Source organism: Gopherus evgoodei, chromosome 7, assembly GCF_007399415.2.
Source record: "Gopherus evgoodei ecotype Sinaloan lineage chromosome 7, rGopEvg1_v1.p, whole genome shotgun sequence".
NCBI classification, from domain to species: domain Eukaryota; kingdom Metazoa; phylum Chordata; order Testudines; family Testudinidae; genus Gopherus; species Gopherus evgoodei.
In genome coordinates, this window is record NC_044328.1 from 67,992,979 (window position 1) to 68,009,998 (window position 17,020).

At 50.5% G+C, this 17,020-nt stretch overlaps 1 protein-coding gene across 2 annotated transcripts in view; it reads right to left on the bottom strand.

Moving 5' to 3' along the window:
• The window catches only part of CALY (calcyon neuron specific vesicular protein), a 37,674-nt gene extending 23,737 nt beyond the window's left edge, over positions 1–13,937 (bottom strand). For both annotated transcript variants that reach the window (XM_030571019.1, XM_030571018.1), the window contains exon 1: positions 13,673–13,937. The gene's annotated coding sequence lies outside the window, so the exon portion shown is untranslated. The remainder of the gene's footprint in view (positions 1–13,672) is intronic.
• Between the last annotated feature and the right edge of the window lie 3,083 nt (positions 13,938–17,020).

The following is a 17,020-nucleotide window of genomic DNA, read 5'->3' on the forward strand; positions in this document are numbered from 1 at the left end:
ATATTTTGGACGCTAAGGTCCAGATCTGGGAAGAAATGTTATGACACACACATCCTCTGCAGAGTCGGAAAGTGCTGGATGTGTGCTCCCTGTGACCTAGCACTGGGTATGTACCAGCTGGGATTCCAGCCACTGACAGGGGCACCGGGAGCTGGGACCCCTCATTACCCAAGGCTCTACAGTCTGGGGTTCTAAACCCCAGGTCCTTGGCTAGTACCTCATTATTTTATCCACCAGTTAGGCCTAATTGCCATCCAGAGCTGGGGAATGTTCTTTCTTTCTTTCTTTCTTTCTTTCTTTCTTTTTTCTTTTCTTTCTTTTTCTTTTCTTTCTTTCTTTCTTTCTTTTCTTTCTTTCTTTCTTTTCTTTCTTTTCTTTCTTTCTTTTCTTTCTTCTTTCTTTTTCTTTCTTCTTTCTTTCTTTTTCTTCTTTTCTTTCTTTCTTGTTCTTTCTTTCTTATTCTTTCTTCTCTTTTCTTCTGTTTCTTTCTTTCTTTCTTTTTCTCTTTCCTTTCTTTCTTTCTGTGAATAGTATTCCTGAAAAATACATTTTTTGGTCAAATTAAACTATTTGTGAACATGGGTCCCATTTGATGAATACTTTTGGCCCAGTGACAACAGAGGAAAATATATTTTGGAAAAGTTGGAACATTTTGGTGTGATATTTTTAAACAAAATGTTTCAGCTTTCATTTCAGAGAGCACTGATGGTATGGTCTGGGTGTGACTGGAGTGCCCGGGTGCACTGACAGTGTGGTTTGCGTGTGGTTGGAGTGTCTGAGTACGCTGCAGTGTTCTCAGAGTGTGACTGGGCTGTCCGAGTGCAATGACAGCCTTGTGGGGTGTGACTGGACTGTCAGAGAGCACTGACAGTGTGGGCTGTGTGTGATTGCAGTGTCCAAGTGCACTGACAGTATGATTGGGGTATGCCATCAGAGACACTGATAGTGTTGTGGGTGTGACTGGAATGTCAGAGAGCGCTTAAAGTGTAGTTGGGGTATGTGTGTTGCCAGGTGAGACTGAAGTGTTGAAGTGCACTCTCAGCATTGTTGGGGTGTGACTGGAGTGTCAGCGAGCACTGACCATGTTGTTGGGTGTGAGTGGAGTATGGGCAGCATTCACTGTATGGTCTGGGTGTGACTGGACTGTCACAGAGCACTGACAGTGTTGTCGTGGTGTGACTGGAATATCAGAAAACACTGACAGCATTCTTGGGGTGTGACCAAGTTATCACAGACCACTAACAGTATGACCAGAATGTCACAGAACACTGACAGTGCTGTTGGGGCATTACTGGAGTGTCAGAGAGCACTGACAGTGTTGTCTGGTGTGACTGGAGTGTCAGAGCACAGACAGTGTTGTTAGGTGTGAATGGAGTGTTACAGAGCACTAACAGTGTTGTCAGGGCGTAACTGGGTTGTTAGAGTGCCCTGCCATGTTGTTGGGTGTGACTGGAGTGTTGGAGTGGGCTGACAGCATTATCAGGTTGTTGTCAGGGCATGAAGGGAGTGTCAGAGCACCAACAGTGTTGCCAGGTGTGACTGGAGTGTGGGCAGCACTGACAATGTTGCTGGGTGTGACTGGAGTGTCTGAGAGCACTGACAGTGTGGTTGGGTGTGACTGGAGTGGGAGCACACTGACAGTGTTGTTGGGTTGAGCAGCATTGACAGTGGGGTGTGGATGTGAAGGTGTCAAGGAATAAGGAGACTTTCCTTCCCTCAAGATTTCCCTGCTGTTAGGGGTTTGCGGGCAAGTCCTGATGCCGCCTGTACTGTCACTCCACACAGCTTTCATTGGTGTTTTTATTTACTTGGCACCAGTCGCCCTAGTATCTGGGCAGGACCAGGGCCCTGATTCAGCAAAGCATTGTACTAGGTGCTTAGCTGTAACCAGACATGTTATGTTCTTTAGGGATGGACTGAAGCACGTGTTCATGAATTTGGGCCTACGTGAACAGTGCCTGGCTCCAGGAGAGAAGCTGCTGCCTGCCCCAGAGGCTTAGCTAAGGCTACCCCTGCAGCAAGGCTCAGATGGAGCTGGAGGCTCAGCAGAACCTGCACTAGAGAGAGCCAGCCTGCAAGGCCTCCAGCTGTTCCCAGAACTGACAGGTGGCAACAGGACAGAGAAGAATCTGCACAGCAGGACTCTGATCTCAGCACTGATAGCAAGTGTCTCAGCCTTGCCATGGGAACAGGACCAGCTGCAGATGAATCCCTGGACACACTGAAATCCAACTGAACAAGTGAAGCTCCAAGGATATGAGCTGGTTGTTTCTGAGCTGAGTGTGTCTGCACTGATGGTCATATCAGCTTCAAGACAGCAATTTAAACCTTCATTTGAGTTAAAATGGTGCAGCCTTTGGATGTAGAAAATGTCTTCTGGACACAGACGTGTCTTTCAGCACCAAAGGTTAATATGTGTCTATTTGAGAGCAACTTAAACCAAGCAACTAAGCCATCTAAATGTGCCCGCGTCCTGGCCGGCGGTGGAGCATCTGCCAAAATGACACCGAATTTCTGCGGCATTTCGACGGCAATGCCTATCGATGATGTCAGTTGTCAGTGGCAAGTATGTCGTCACTTGTCAGTGGCAAGTGATGTCATCGAGAGGTGTCGCCGCCGAAATGCTGCCGAAATTTGGCAGTGACGGCTCTTGATGACACCACTTGCCACTGACAAGTGACGTCATCGAGAGGTGTTGCCGCCAAAATGCTGCAGAAATTCGGCTGCATTTCGGTAGGTGCTCCACCACCGCCACGGTCCTTCATCTGGCACCCACCAGATGAAAACGTTGAGAACCACTGAAGTAAGCTCTCTCCTTTTATAGTAGATCCTGGCTTTTTAGTCCTGTTATGACAGTTATGAACAGGGAGGCAGAGATCAAATCTAAAATTGCTCTGAAATGAGAAAACATGAGGCAAGTCCCTCAGGATGTCCAGGAGTCTTTGCTCAGTGAAGGAAGACCTGCTCTTGATGACGCCACTTGCTGCCAAGTGATGTCATCGAGAGGTGTCACTGCCAAACGCAGCAGAAATTTGGCGGCAACGCCTCTTGATGACGCCACTTGCTGCCGACAAGCGACGTCATCGAGAGGTGTCGCCGCCGAAATGCCGCAGAAATTCGGCAGCATCTTGGTGGGTGCTCCACTGCCGCCACAGTCCTTCATCTGGCTCCCACCAGACGAAAAGGTTGAGGACCACTGAACTAAGCTCCCTCCTTTTATAGTAGATCCTGGCTTTTTAGTCCTGTTATGACAGGTATGAACAGGGAGGCAGAGATCAAATCTAAAATTGCTCTGAAATGAGAAAACATGAGGCAAGTCCCTCAGGCTGTCCAGGAGTCTTTGCTCAGTGAAGGCAGAACTGCTCACTGACTGCAGAGCTTTTATGCAAAAAGGAACACACACGAAACCAGAGGAAATCAATTTTGCAAGCTACCCCCTGCCTGAGGATTCTACATCTGCTCAACAACAAGGTGCAGCCGGCTGCAGGATCAAACCAACAACAGAAACCACACTAGAAGAAGCCGAAGGATAATACCTTCCAGCTGGCTGACTAGAGGGGCGGGGTTGTCACAGACCTGTTTGCTCAGTTCCATGAGGGATTTGCTCTGAATATTGTCAGCCCCTTTTGGATTGCTTTCTGTGAACATTCTGTTTGCATAGATATTTGGCAAGGAGCTTTCATTTCTGAATGATCAGATGTGTGTGCAAATGAGCGTGCTGATGTGTGAACTGGTGTACTTGTGCTGGGAGTGATTCCTGGCCACCCTTACTATCCCTCTCCCACCACCACTCACTTTCTTGGGGGGATGGGATAAGAGGAAAGAGAATGTAAAATCTATTAAAGCAAATACATACTTGTTCTCTGTCCACCAGCAAGGAAGGAACCCAGCTATTTTAAAATCTGGGGTCCGCATATAGAGCGAAATAAAGCTATTTTTGTGCAAAAGAGATCAGGAAAAGATCCAAACTGTCCTAATATTTTCTAAATATATTTCTAAAGCTTGTCTACTATGACAAAAACGGATCAGCAAACATTTTTGTAACTGAGACTGCCAAGTTTGTTCATTATTCTCTCATTCAAACGAGTTTACAGTTTCCAAAGTGCAGAAACACCACCGTGTGACTTAGGTAATCAGTCCCACACCCAGAGTAACAAATGAGAAAGAGTCAAAGAGAACAGTTCACGACCCTCTGAAAATGGTGCAGTTCAGCTCTTCGGCAGAGGATTGCGAGGAGTGACCATCCCCTCAGAAATCGGGGTCAGCTCATGAACAGTTTGAGAACAAAACAGGGAGGATATGTTTGCGGTGAATAATTCCGAGCTTGATTGCATCTAAGGACAGAAGTGACCATTAGATCACCTAGCCCCTGCATAACACAGAGCAGAGAACCTCACCCCAGAATCCCTGCACTGACCCCCTCACTTCTGGGTGAGCTAGAGAATATTTTTAGAAAGGATGTACAATCTTGATTGAAAGACTCCAAGTGATGCGGAATCCACAGTGTCACAGGGTGAGCTCTTCCAATGGGGTTCCCCTCACTGTTAAAAATGTGCACCATTCTCCCATTTGCTAGGAATTGCAAAAAGACAGTGGTTAATGGGTCAGCGGCTAATGGCTGGGTGCAGGCAAACTGCACTCACTGCAGGACCCGAGAAAGGCATGGGGGGGGAGCAGTTCTAAGCCACTTTTCCACTCTCTCTCAGCCCAGACTGATTTGGTTAAGATGGCAAAGCTGCTCTGAGTAAGCCACTAAGGGCCTCTCCACTGGCCAGGGATGACTGGAGCAAGTGAATGCTCAGAACATGAGAACTGATTAATTTTTGTAAGTTACAGATTACCATAAATGGAAGGCAGGAGCTCTTCAAGTTGATTTGCCATTATTGGCAAAAAAGAAGCGGTTCAGTAGTATTGATTATTGGCTTTGTTTATTGTGCCAAGAGTTGTGATGAGACAAATGGTTAAAACATCAGCATCCAGCCAGAAATTTCTGGAGTCCATCCACAAACAGCATGCATGTGGTTAATACATATTAATTCTTTTGTAATGCAAATTCCCAAGTAATTTACTGCAAAATCCTTATTTTTACTTTGCGCTTGATCATTTTCAGGCATCAATAGGGAGACAAAGAGTACTGACTAGTAGCTGAACCTTTGGAGAAAACCATCTCAGAGGACCTAGTTAAACACAACCCTTGGTGGCACCTTAGATGCAATAAGAAGTGCACCTATAAACTGAATTTGGCAAAGTTGGAGAGGAAGAGCATTGAGCGTCAGGAAAAAGTTGAAGATACCGGGACAAGTGCCAGTTGTGGGTGAGACTCGCCTCATACTAGGTCCGTGGCATGAATTTTGAGAACACCTGTTTCCTCCACAAAAGCCTGAAGGCATCTATAATGAAACTGCTGCCATACACTGTTCAGTGGAGTTTCTCTGTAGTTCCCATGAGGAGGCAGACACTAAAATTATTTGCATGCTATCAGTGCACACAGAGAGGAGCTACTAACCTCGGATTTTTGCACAAGACACAGGTTTTCTAGAGTTCTCTGTGAGATGCTACCCAAGACTTCTGCACAATTCTGCTTTTGCCTACTGCTGGGGAACAGAATTGCTGTATATCCCTCCGAGATGTGTTCCTATCGCTTAGGACATTAAAAGCCACTGCACTGCCAGGTCCCCATGTTCTTTCAGGATGTCACACCACTGGAAGGCTGGCTGGAAAGACCAAATTATCTTACTGAAAGGCATTTGATTCAACCTCCAAAGTCTCTCTCCTTGCTCTGAAGGTGCATGGAAAGGACAGGCAAGGATGAGATCATAAATGCACTGGAGGTGTTCTTATGGCAAGTTTACCATTTGAAGATCAACAGTATGACACTTGCAAAGCTAAACTGGTGGATGTTTTCCAAGAAACAAACAAATGGAAAAGAATTGCCACAGACAAGGGGTGCATTTATACCTGCTCTCAAGAGGGCAAATTATCAAGCAGTGGAATGGCTCTGGGATGACTGAGTGCAACCAAACTACCCTTCCCTACTGGACATGGATGGTGCTTGGAGGATGGACTGATCACATCAGTTATGTGTGAAATATGGTGGTTTCCAAATCAATCCTTCAGCTAATCAAATGCTCATGCGCAAAGACCAGATGCTCATGACCCTACAAATGTTTGACCTGCAGCCTGCCTTGCATGGAAATATACAAGTTCTGCTCAGATGAGGACCAGTATGAGTGTCTAGCAATGGTGTCCTAGACAGAGACTACACAACACTGATGATGACTTTGATGAACACACATTTTCAGTCCTACATGTCAAGGCTAATTACTCAAGGATTACCAAAGAACAGTGTCTTTTTTTGAGAAGCAACACATCCCTGTGTTAAAGCATGATTAAATAAATGTTGATTTTAAACATTTTCTCAAATGCATATCTACATAATTGTTCTAGGATGTCATGTTTGGTACCACTGTGTTCGTGGGAGAAAGGGCTTTCAAATGATACCCAGCTGGACCCATTTCCAATGACATTGTATTGTCAACATTTTCACCAACTGGAGGACCTGGCACTGGGAGCCAGAAGGTCGGGGGGAAGGAGCGAGTTTCCTCTGCCACACTGCAGAGGGTGACACCACTGAAATGATGATTGTGTAGAGTTTTACTGTTCTAAGGACACCTCCCTGAGCTTCCTCTCACTAACTTGCCCATGGGATGCGGTTTTACTACATTGTGTTCCCAGGCTGCCCCAGAAAAACCTTCTTGAAATGAACCTTGGCTTCAGCCACTGAGCCTGAGCCCACGTGGAGAACAGCTCTGCTTTCCCAGCTCCCTGCAGCAGGCTGTGGTCTGAATGCAGCGGGAGGCAAATCCGGTTCAGATCAATGCTCTGCATTTATCAAACGCATTTAAACAAAGTCACCCGGACCTGGCTCCTGGCAGTGAGAGCCAGCTCTGTGCCAGCACTAGGGGGCGGGCTGGCACACTGCAGGAGCCACTCTCAGGCTGAAGACTGCCTGCTGGTGATCCTGATGAAGATACTGCATAACCTGTGGGGCGCTCACCCCTTCCTTCCTGCTTAGAGCTGGCTTCCTAGTCAGCTGCACTAGCAGTGATGGTAGCCTTCTGCTGCTGCTGGATAGCCCAGACAGGAGCGCCTGGAGGGCAGGGCTTCGACATGTGGGTACATTCTGCCCTCAGCTCCTCACAGCACAAATCAGCGCTGAGACCCTGCTTCCCCTGTGCTCATGGATCTCCACTGTGAGCGCTGGAAGCCGGGCAGAGTTCTGTCTTAAAAGCATTTGAATGGGGCTGGATTCTGATTTCACCTGCCCCACTGAGGCCAAGGACTGTGCAGGAAGGTGAAGGAGAACACAGAGCCTTGCTCCTAATAATAGAATATTCTGTACGTGTAACAAGCATTAGCCAGGGCTGCACAGTGTCACATAGTGTGGTGCTGGTCAGTGAGGGCAGTAGCTGCTGTGGGGGGTCTTAGCACCATTTGATCTTCTTTATGTATTCATTTGTCTGGACTGATCTCAGCTTCGCCCAGGCAAAGGTCCAGGCACAGATACAAAACCTACTAAGAACTATCCAGAAACGAGGCAACTAGGCCAAGGCCCACACGAAAGCCCCTCTGCAAGGCTACTCCTCTGTGCTCAGGCTCTCATGCATGCCCACCCCCACTCAACAGGGGTGAGCTGTGCAGAGATCCCTGGGGTGGGGGGGACTGCACAGTGCCACAGGGAAGCAACCGTCACCACTGAGAACACTTTGCTGAAGAGGCCAGCTGTAGGCTTAGACCCGGGATCCACCAGCCAACTGCCAGTGCCATGGCATGATGAGGGGACAGGACACCCGGCCGCTGGGCCCCTGGAGACAATCTGGCACCTAGGGCAGGATCCAGAGTCCTGAGGCAATGGGCTGCCTGCAAGAATCCAGCCTGATCACCTGGGGCACAGACATAAGTGGCAGACCATGACCAAGGGCTCAGTTCTGCACATATGTATAGCATTCACTCCACTGATGCCTGTGGGGCTCCTCCACTGGCACCCCCAGAGAGGGCCAGTGGGCGCACACTGGCTGTCTGGCAGTGGGCGCACCACGCTAGTCTGTGCAGCACCCAGCACACTTTGAATACGGTACCACTGAAATGCATTCCACCCGTCACTCCTGTGTCTCAGGATATGAGTGTGACCCTCCGTTGCTCTTTTAGCAACCAGCTCCTGGGGGGAATCAGGAAAGATTCATATATAACTAAGGCCAGAGAGCTATGTTTAAAGATGATCGCAATTATTGATTGAAAACATTCAATGCCACCAAGGAAGTAACGGCCAGGCAGTTCCCTCCCTGGGGTTTCCAGATTTGGGGCACCAATGCTAAAATCACAGCTCATTACAAAGATTCCAGCAGCAACTCCCCATTCACTGGGGCTAACTGTATGCTGCCCATGCTCATACTCAAAGTACTTCATTAGGCTCCCATCGATCACCTCTAAATCTTGGTGTATTAATCTGTTCGTGCAGAGCAGGGCAATCTGTTAATGATGCTTCCCTGTGTGGCTGGCCCTCCCCAGCCAGAGAGGACAGACTGATTTCCTTATCAACCATACAAGGCAGTGCAGTCCCTGGGGCAGCTTAGCAATGACATCCCGCAAGCAACTACCCTCTGACTACGGTTAGCTGACATTTCCAAAGAACATGGCTCATCCCCCTCATTAGCACTCCCAAAGAGAAGCAGCTATGTACAATTGGGAAATCACCCCTTCCATTTCAAAGCAAGTTTGGGTGCATCCACTTGCATGCACTGCTGTATGCTTTCTCTCCATGCACATCCCACTAGATTTTGCTCTCTAGTGCAAATCTGGAATAACACCACTGAAGTTGCAGATTTAAGGCCAGCAGCAAGCCTTATGGTCATGTTGAATGGGCTCCTGCATAGCACAGGCCAGAGAATTTCACCCAGTGATTCCTGCATCCAGCCTCTATCTTGTGGTTGAGCTAGAGCATTTCTTTCAGGAAGAGAACCCAGTAGAACTATTCTGGGTTTACCCCTGTGAAACTTAAAGCAAAATCCCACCCACCCACTTCTGACTTCAGTGGGGCTCCCCAGAGCATTAGTCAGGACAGAAATGGGCTCTGGTTCATTGAGTCAGTGAACTCTCCAGTAGCTGTCATTGCTGGGCTAAACCTGGGAGAAATTCAGGTGCTGATTTGACTCTGAGAAAGAACTGTTGGAACCTGCCTTGTTTATTATAGCTAGTCCCAATGATCAGTTATAAACCATGGGCCAAGTCCTCAGCTGCTGAAATGACCACAGCCCATTGATTTCAATGGAGCGATGGTGTTTTCCAACTTCTGAGGATCAGCCTCTGTGTTTGCAGTGAGTAGAGTTGGTCTGAGGGTCCAGGTGGGTTTTCCCGTCACTTCTGGCAGAACCACTGGGCAGGCTCCCAGGGCCCGATTTTTACAGGTGTTTCGGTGCCTGTCTTCATCTTCAGATGCCCAAATGACCTTTGGGAATTTGGCCTCCAAGGTACATCTACACTGCAATTAACAACCCGCAGCTGGCCTGTGTCAGTTGACTCGGGCTAAGGGGCTGTTCAATTGCAGTGTAGATGTTTGGGCTCAGGCTAGAATCCAGGCTCTAGGACCCTGCCAGGTGGGAGGGTCCTGGAGTTCAGGCTGCAGCCCTAGCTGGAACATCTACACCACAATTAAACAGCCCCTTTGCCCAAGTCAGCTGGCCCAATCTATTAGCCAGCTATGTACCATAATGGCAGGGCTGGATTTACACCTTACGTACCCCTAGGCACAGCATCTTCAGCTCCCCCCTGCCTACAGCTGACTTCTGTGTCTTCCATAAAAAATAAAAGGAAAAGAAATATAAACACAGCCAACCTGGGAAGGCACGAGACCCTCCACCATGCACAGCACTCCCAGCCCGAGTTGGAGCACAGCTCACCCAGCCCAGGTGAGGTGCAAGGGGCGGAGACTGTACCTCTCCCCACAATGAGTGGTCCTCGGGTGTCTTCTGTCCCTCCTGCAACCTGGCACAGCAGCTGTGTCCCAACTCTGCCCATGCAAGTGAATGGTGTTCCGGCCACATACCTTCCTGGCACAGGGCGGAGGCAGTGGGATGGTCGAGATTGGGAAGGTGCTGTAATGCTCCCTACACCTTCAGCAGCCACCCCACCCAGCCATGGCTCACAGCACGCCCAGGTGGGCTGGCTCAGACACTTACCTTGTTCCAGCCCCAAATACTGGGCGGACATAGAGTTTCGACTGGAATGCCTAGTCGAAAAGGGACCCTGGAGGCAGGCTCCGGGCCATTAAAAGTCTGGTCAGCAGCACAGCAGGGACCAAGGCTAAGGCGGGCTTCCTACCTGCCCTGGCTCTGCACTGCTTCTGGCAGTGGCCTCCAGATCCCTGCAGCCACTATGTGCCTGGGCATGTAGGGAGGCTTTGACCGCTGCCCCCACCCCTAGTGCTGGCTCCACAGCTCCCACTGGTGGGGGCAAGGGTAGCGAGCACCATGGAGAGCCGCCTGGCCGTGCATCTGCCTAGGAGCTGCAAGGACCTGGCTGCCGCTTCCTGGGAGCCGCAGTAAGCACTGCTGGGACCTTGCACCTCGCACCCTGTCCCATACCCCAACACCCTGACCCAGCCTGGAGTCCCCTTCCACACCTAAACTCCCTCCCAGAGCCTTCATCCCCCCAACATCCCAACACTCTGCCTCAGCCCTGAGCCCCCTTCTGCATTCCAAACCCCTCATCCCCAGTCCCACCCCAGAGCCCACACCCCAAGCAGGAGCCCTCCTCCCCCAACACTCCCAAACCCCTTGTCCCAGCCCAGAACCCTGTCCTGCACCCCAAACCCCACATCCCTGGTCTCACCCCAGAGCTGCACTCCCAGCCGGTGTCCTCACCCCTCTTTCCCCCCAATTCCCTGCTCCAGCCCGGTGAAAGTGAGTGAGGATGGGGGAGAGTGACAGAGGGAGGGGGGAATGGAATGAGCAGGGGTGGGGCCTTGGAGAAGGGGCGGGGCAGGGGAAGGGCCTCAGGGAAGGGGTGGGGGCGGGGCAGGGGTGTTTGGTTTTGTGCAATTAGAAAGTTGGCCCATGCCAGGAGGCCACCTGCCCGCAAGGGAGCTGTATGTAGTCACTTTTTAACTTTTAACCCACTTTTAACTTTTAGGCGCCCCTTAGAATGCTGGCACCCCAAGGCACGGGCCTACTGTACCTAATTGGAAATCCTGCCCTGCATATTCATTTATATATGAGCAACTGGGGGCAGTCAGTGATCTGGCCAAAGCCAGAGTGAGCGACAGAGGCAGGATTGGGAGCCCTGGCTGTAGCATGTAAGCTGTGTGGTCTTATATAGACTACTTGCTTCCCTTCATATCTCTCGCCCGCTCGGCTAGCACAACCGGATTCTCGGGGGGCAGGTGCTCAGCAGCAGCAAAGTCCATGGGTCAGGGCAGCAGAGCTCTCACCCAGGCGAGGGGACGTGAGCGGTGAGCAAAGGTGACAGTGGCCAGGCAGTTACAGATAAAATGCCACACCACTGCTGGTTTTTGCCAGTTAAGGCTCACTTGCAACATTAGTAAGGCAGCAGTGCAGGAAGCTGATTGCAACGGGCTGGGAACCCCCCGGAAGGGAGAGCAGAGGAGGACATGCCCTAGGAAACTGGCATTCTCTAGGGCACTGCCATGCTTTCCAGCCAATTCAAAGCTGCCCTGGCTGATATCCTTGGCTATTCTACAAGCCCTTCTCCCTGGGGAAAGCCACAGGTGGGTTTCAAAGGAGTTGAAATTGGTCCAATAGTAATTTTCCTTAGAAAGGAGCCCAGCGTGATCAGTTGCTTTGGCATCAGGCAAGTCTGCTCCCTAACTGTCCCAGCAGGAAAGGCCTGGCCTAGGGGCATCCTTTCCATCACGACAGGCATCAGTCACTGTGCATAGAACATGCTTGTGAATAATGCTGGCTGTGGTGGCTTCCAGGTGACAGGGGACCTGGCGTGTCCAGGTATCTGATTGGCCAGCCAGCGCGGGCCGCTCAGAGGTGAGCAGTGATGCACCGTTATCCAACATACCCTGGATCATGAAGCCTCCGGCCAGGCCAAAGGATTTTCCAAAATCTCATGAATACATTAAAAGTTTGTATCCACCTGTATGTGACATCTGTCCTCTGGAAGACATACAGGCAGCGCTCTCTAAAACACATGGGAAACACTAGCCTACTTCCAATGCTGAGCCAGTGAGAATGGGCACAGAACACGACTGTTGGGGGATCCAGAGAGAAGCGGTTATAATGCTAGAGTTCCATGCACCTGCGATAATGTTGGCTGCACAATGCTTGCTTGTTTTTTCCCAGTTGATGCAACCAAAGCACTTGTCCAAACCTAATACGATGGCTGTGAAGGAACAGAACAGAGATAGAGTTCCTGGCAACCTTGCTTTGGGCTGGCAGCCTGGGCTTGACACCTCGCATACTGACTCCTTTGTGAGTGACTGGATGGAAACAAGCTAGATCTGCTGCTTCAGCCGAACGTCCTACATCAGCTAAGGCCCAGCCCCACGCCCATGACGCAAAAGAGGCTTGGGTTATTTCTGAGACCCACCACACTAGTGAAAGGAGGGGCAGGGAAGCAGAGCACCTAAAATAGGAATCACGGTTTGCTGATAACGACATGAAGTGATGAAAATGCTCTCTAGCCTTAGCCGTTCTGGTGAGGGGACAGAGCACCAGTGGTTGTTATTGCAGAGGGGAAGAGGTAGAAGTCGAGCGAAGTGAATGCCTTTTCCTGCGCAAACACACAAAGCCCATGTCGGCATGCTGCATTTCATCAGCTAGGCGTACAGAGCCTGAGTGAGCCACATACACCAGCGCATGCCGCAGTCCTGCATCTCAGAACCATTAAATGGGGGAAGGGTTGAACCTTTGGCTAAGAAGGGGCAAATAGCATCAATTTCATTGTCTGTAGCAAAGTGGCTGCTGCTCAGAGATGCAGTCTGCCATGGATAGCAGAAATACCAGCCAGATGGTGTCTCAGTGTGGACTGCCACTGAGAAGGAAAATCCAGGTTCATTTGATCAATTTCCAGCATCCCCAGCTCTTTGTGTCTCTGAGCTCTGCAAGGGCGGAGGCTGAGAGCACAGTGTGTAGGACACCCATGCACAGAGAAGTTTGACAGAGCATGTTTATAATCCCATGGAGTGGCACTGTGAAAACACCAGCCAGTACAGTAGAAAGAAAGAGCAAATATTCTGCTGTGGGCTATTTCCAAACCTGCTTATGTTCCCGTGTGTTGTTGCAAAAGCAGCTTGCTTTTGGAGAAAGGCAATTCCCTTCAATCCTTGCGAGGCAATGGTGCTGCAGTTCCTCCAAACTTCACCTACCGAACCCTTGGATGTGTCATCATCATTTCCCAGCCCTGAGCCTATGCTGCCCGGGCTGCTGACTGGATCTACACTGCCTCCCTCCCAGCCCTGAAACCCAGCCATACACCACTCCTGTCTCCTCCAGCTAGATGCAAAGGCAAAGGACAGAGAAAGCCGCCGGGGTACCATGCCAGTCCCCATCTATGTAATTAACATGCAACCGACACAGCGCCCCGGCTCTGCAGGGACCATTCCTGCCAGCCCCGCCGGCCTGCTAGGAAGGATTCAGAAATCACTTACGTGGTGGAAACCGCTGCTGTTCTCCCTGCAAGGATTCTGCCTGTAAATGCTCTGCTGGGGTGAAGGCAGGCTGGCTGGTTAAGACTGGTTACCTAGGTGATGTATTCCAGGGCTGTGGGAAGAATTCGAAAGCTTCAAGGAGCAGCCTGGCGCTTTAAGAGCACAGCTGCTCACAGCCCCTGCTGGCTCCCTGCCAGCTGAGGACCTGAAGCATGGGGCCCTTGAGAGCCCCAAACAGCTGTCGCTCCCAGGTGTGACTGGGCTCCTGCATCATTCAGGGGCAGGTACAGGGACCCCAGGGCTGGATGCTACCTTCCTGCCCTTCCCTGCAGGGTTCTGGTAGCTCTGACTGATGACCGGGCAGCTCCCACCGGGTACAAAGCGCCACCCTCGTCCTTGTGCACCCCTGGCACAGGCAAGTGCAGCCTGTCCTCTCCTGGACAGGGCTGGGCAGGAGCTGGGCTGTGGCACTGCAGGGCCTGAATGACAGTTCTGTGCACCCGGTCAGCCTGGGTCCAGGGAGGTTGCGGGTGGCAACATGCTTCCAGAAGGTGGCAACATGAGTCCTCACTGCCTGGCAGCACCAACCTGGGGCCTTCACTGTGCCCTCTGGCCCTTTGTGATTATGCTGCTCCATGGTCCCCTTCTCTTCCCCCGACCTCGCAAAGGGCTTCAGCACAGGAGCAGCCTCGCTCACTGGTTGCTGGTAGCTGAGTGCACAATCCACTGCCTTGCTGAACTGGGGTCCTGCTGCAGCGCAGCTCCCCAGGGAGCTGACTGTGCACCTGGGGCCCACAGAGATGGGCCTCGTTGGTCCTGGGATGGAGGGATTGACCCTGCTGTGTGACTGGGGCCACGGCATACAGCTCTGTCTCTTCCCAGCACGCTGTGTGTCACCCCTTTATTCCTGGGCTCATAAGAAAATTGAACCTATGCCAGAAATGAGGCAAATGAAGCCCCCCAGGGCTCTCAATCAGGGGCTGAACTGGGGGCTGCAGAGCAGCCAGACCTCCCTGGAAGCAGTGGTTGGGGCCGGACTTGGCAACCTTAACAATGTTTTTAACATAGTTCTTTGGGAGGAATTTCCTAGATTTGTAAAATAAAACTAAACTGAAATCCCCAAGAAATTCCATAGCCCCCTAGCCCCATCCCCCTCTCACTGCCCCTCCCTGTGCCATCCAAGGGGCTCACACCCAGCTCTTCATCACCCCAGCACACACTGCTACCTCTTCAGCCAAAGCAGTAACCCTGCTCACTGCTCAGGGTGGAAGCAAGGCAGAGAGCAGGGCTGGGAGGGCTTCCAACCCTCAGCAGAGCTCACTGAATGGATGCTGCTAACCTTAGCGTCATCTAGCTAGCAATATGTTTGACAGCGCTTAGATGGGGTGGCTCACTAAAATGCCTGCTTTAGCTCAGCCATTAGTGCTTGGATGGGATGCAGGTGTCCATGGGTGGGGCCTTCTGGCCTGTCCTAGTCAGGAGGTGAGACTAAGGATATGTCTTCACTGCAACTAGACACCCATGGCTAGCCCTTCCAGCTGACTCTGGCTCACAGGGCTTGGGCTATTTAATTGTGGCGTAGCTATTTGGGCTTGGGCTGCAGCCTGAGCTCTGGGACCTTCCCACCTCACAGGGTCCTAGAGCCTGGGCTCCACCTCGAGCCAGAACATCTGCATCACAGCTACACAGCCCCTTAGCCTGAGCCCTGCAAGCCCGAGTAAGCTATCACGGGCCAGCCATGGGTGTGTAATTGCAGTGTAGACATACCCTGAGTGATCAGAATGGATCCTTCTGGCCTTAGCGTCTATGAATCTCTCCTTTGCCCATCATGCACTAGACCATTTTCTCTCCACCTTAGTACTTTCTCTCTACCTTCATCTCCCACCCCTGGCCTGTCACCCCCACACACTAACACCCCCCAAAACATGCAGTGTGAGTGTCCAGTTATAAATGTTTTTAATTCAGATTCCTTAGCCCTATCTGATTTGATCTGACCCAAGTGCTGCCCATCCCTGAAACAGAATGAAACCAGCTCAACCATGAACCCTAAAATGACCCTCTCTTAGGGAGTCATTCTGGATGGCTGGTGCAAGACACAGCAAGGCACCTCTAGGCATCGCGTGCTAGGAGACTGTTCTGTATCGTGGAAAGTGTGTCATAATGCCACACAGCATGAGCTCAGAAATGCTGAGCATGAGCCACAGCACACACCTGAGCAGTGAGAAGTACAAGAACATGGCACTATGCACCATGGCTACCGCACTTCCATGATGCACTCCGGTGACAAACCATGAGCAGAGATCACTGTGCCATATGGGAGATGTAGTCTGGCTGGGGAGCCTAGCCCACAGAGGAGAAAGCAGGAACTACAACTCCCATGAGCCACTGCAGTGGTATTTGCAAATAAAAACATAGGTATTCATTTTTTTGCTGAAAAGCTAATGTTTCCCATGTTGTTTGCAGGGTTGAGGTAGCTATGTTGGTCCCACCATATGAGAGACAAATATTTTCCATGAGCAATTTTGACAAACAGGTTTTTTTTTCATTTTTGTCAAAATGTTCTACTAAACAACATCCATTTTCCAACCAGCGGTACTGGACCTAGCCAGGGGATGAACTATGTGGTTGGTCCCCATTGGGGGTTCTTAATAAGGAGACTGTGAAAAAACATCTTTTCTCACCTTCCCAGTGCATCCCAGCTCATCTTCTCTCACTTCATCTTCCTTGACTCCAGACAGAAGGAGCAACAGTCTAGAGGACTTTCTTCCAGACAGGAATGCCAACAGGCCTTGCTCTTCTTCAAGGAACTTGGTTTTTCACCTGCAAGCTGTAAGAGTCATCATATGATCATGGCATTCAGTTCGCACCCACTGGGAGACCCTAAGTGCCAGCACTGCAGAGACACTAAGAGCCTGTTCTGCCTCCCTTCCCTTGGGTTACTTTCTGCCCCCCACCTTCCTTCCTCCCAGCCTCTCTCTCACTCTCTCGCCTTTTCAGCATCTCCTCAAATCAACTGCACTGCATCAGCACAGCCAGCTTAGAGGACCACAGTCCTGCCCTGTCTTAAAAAAAACCCAGAAAACCAACCCAAGAACATCCCTGGTTGGAACACGAACCAGGGTCCAAGCAGTAGGTGTCGTAGTTGACCCACCAGCCAGAGTGTCCATTGTTGTAACAGCTCAGCACTACCAACAACATCCCCGGAAGCCCTGATGCCCCCATTCTCTATCTGTATTCTCTTCCACCTTGTGTCAATCTGGGTGTTAGAAACAAGAGACATCAGGACTGGCAGGAAAATTAACTCTTTCTGTTCATCACAAAAGTTTTTATAACATAAAAACCTTAATA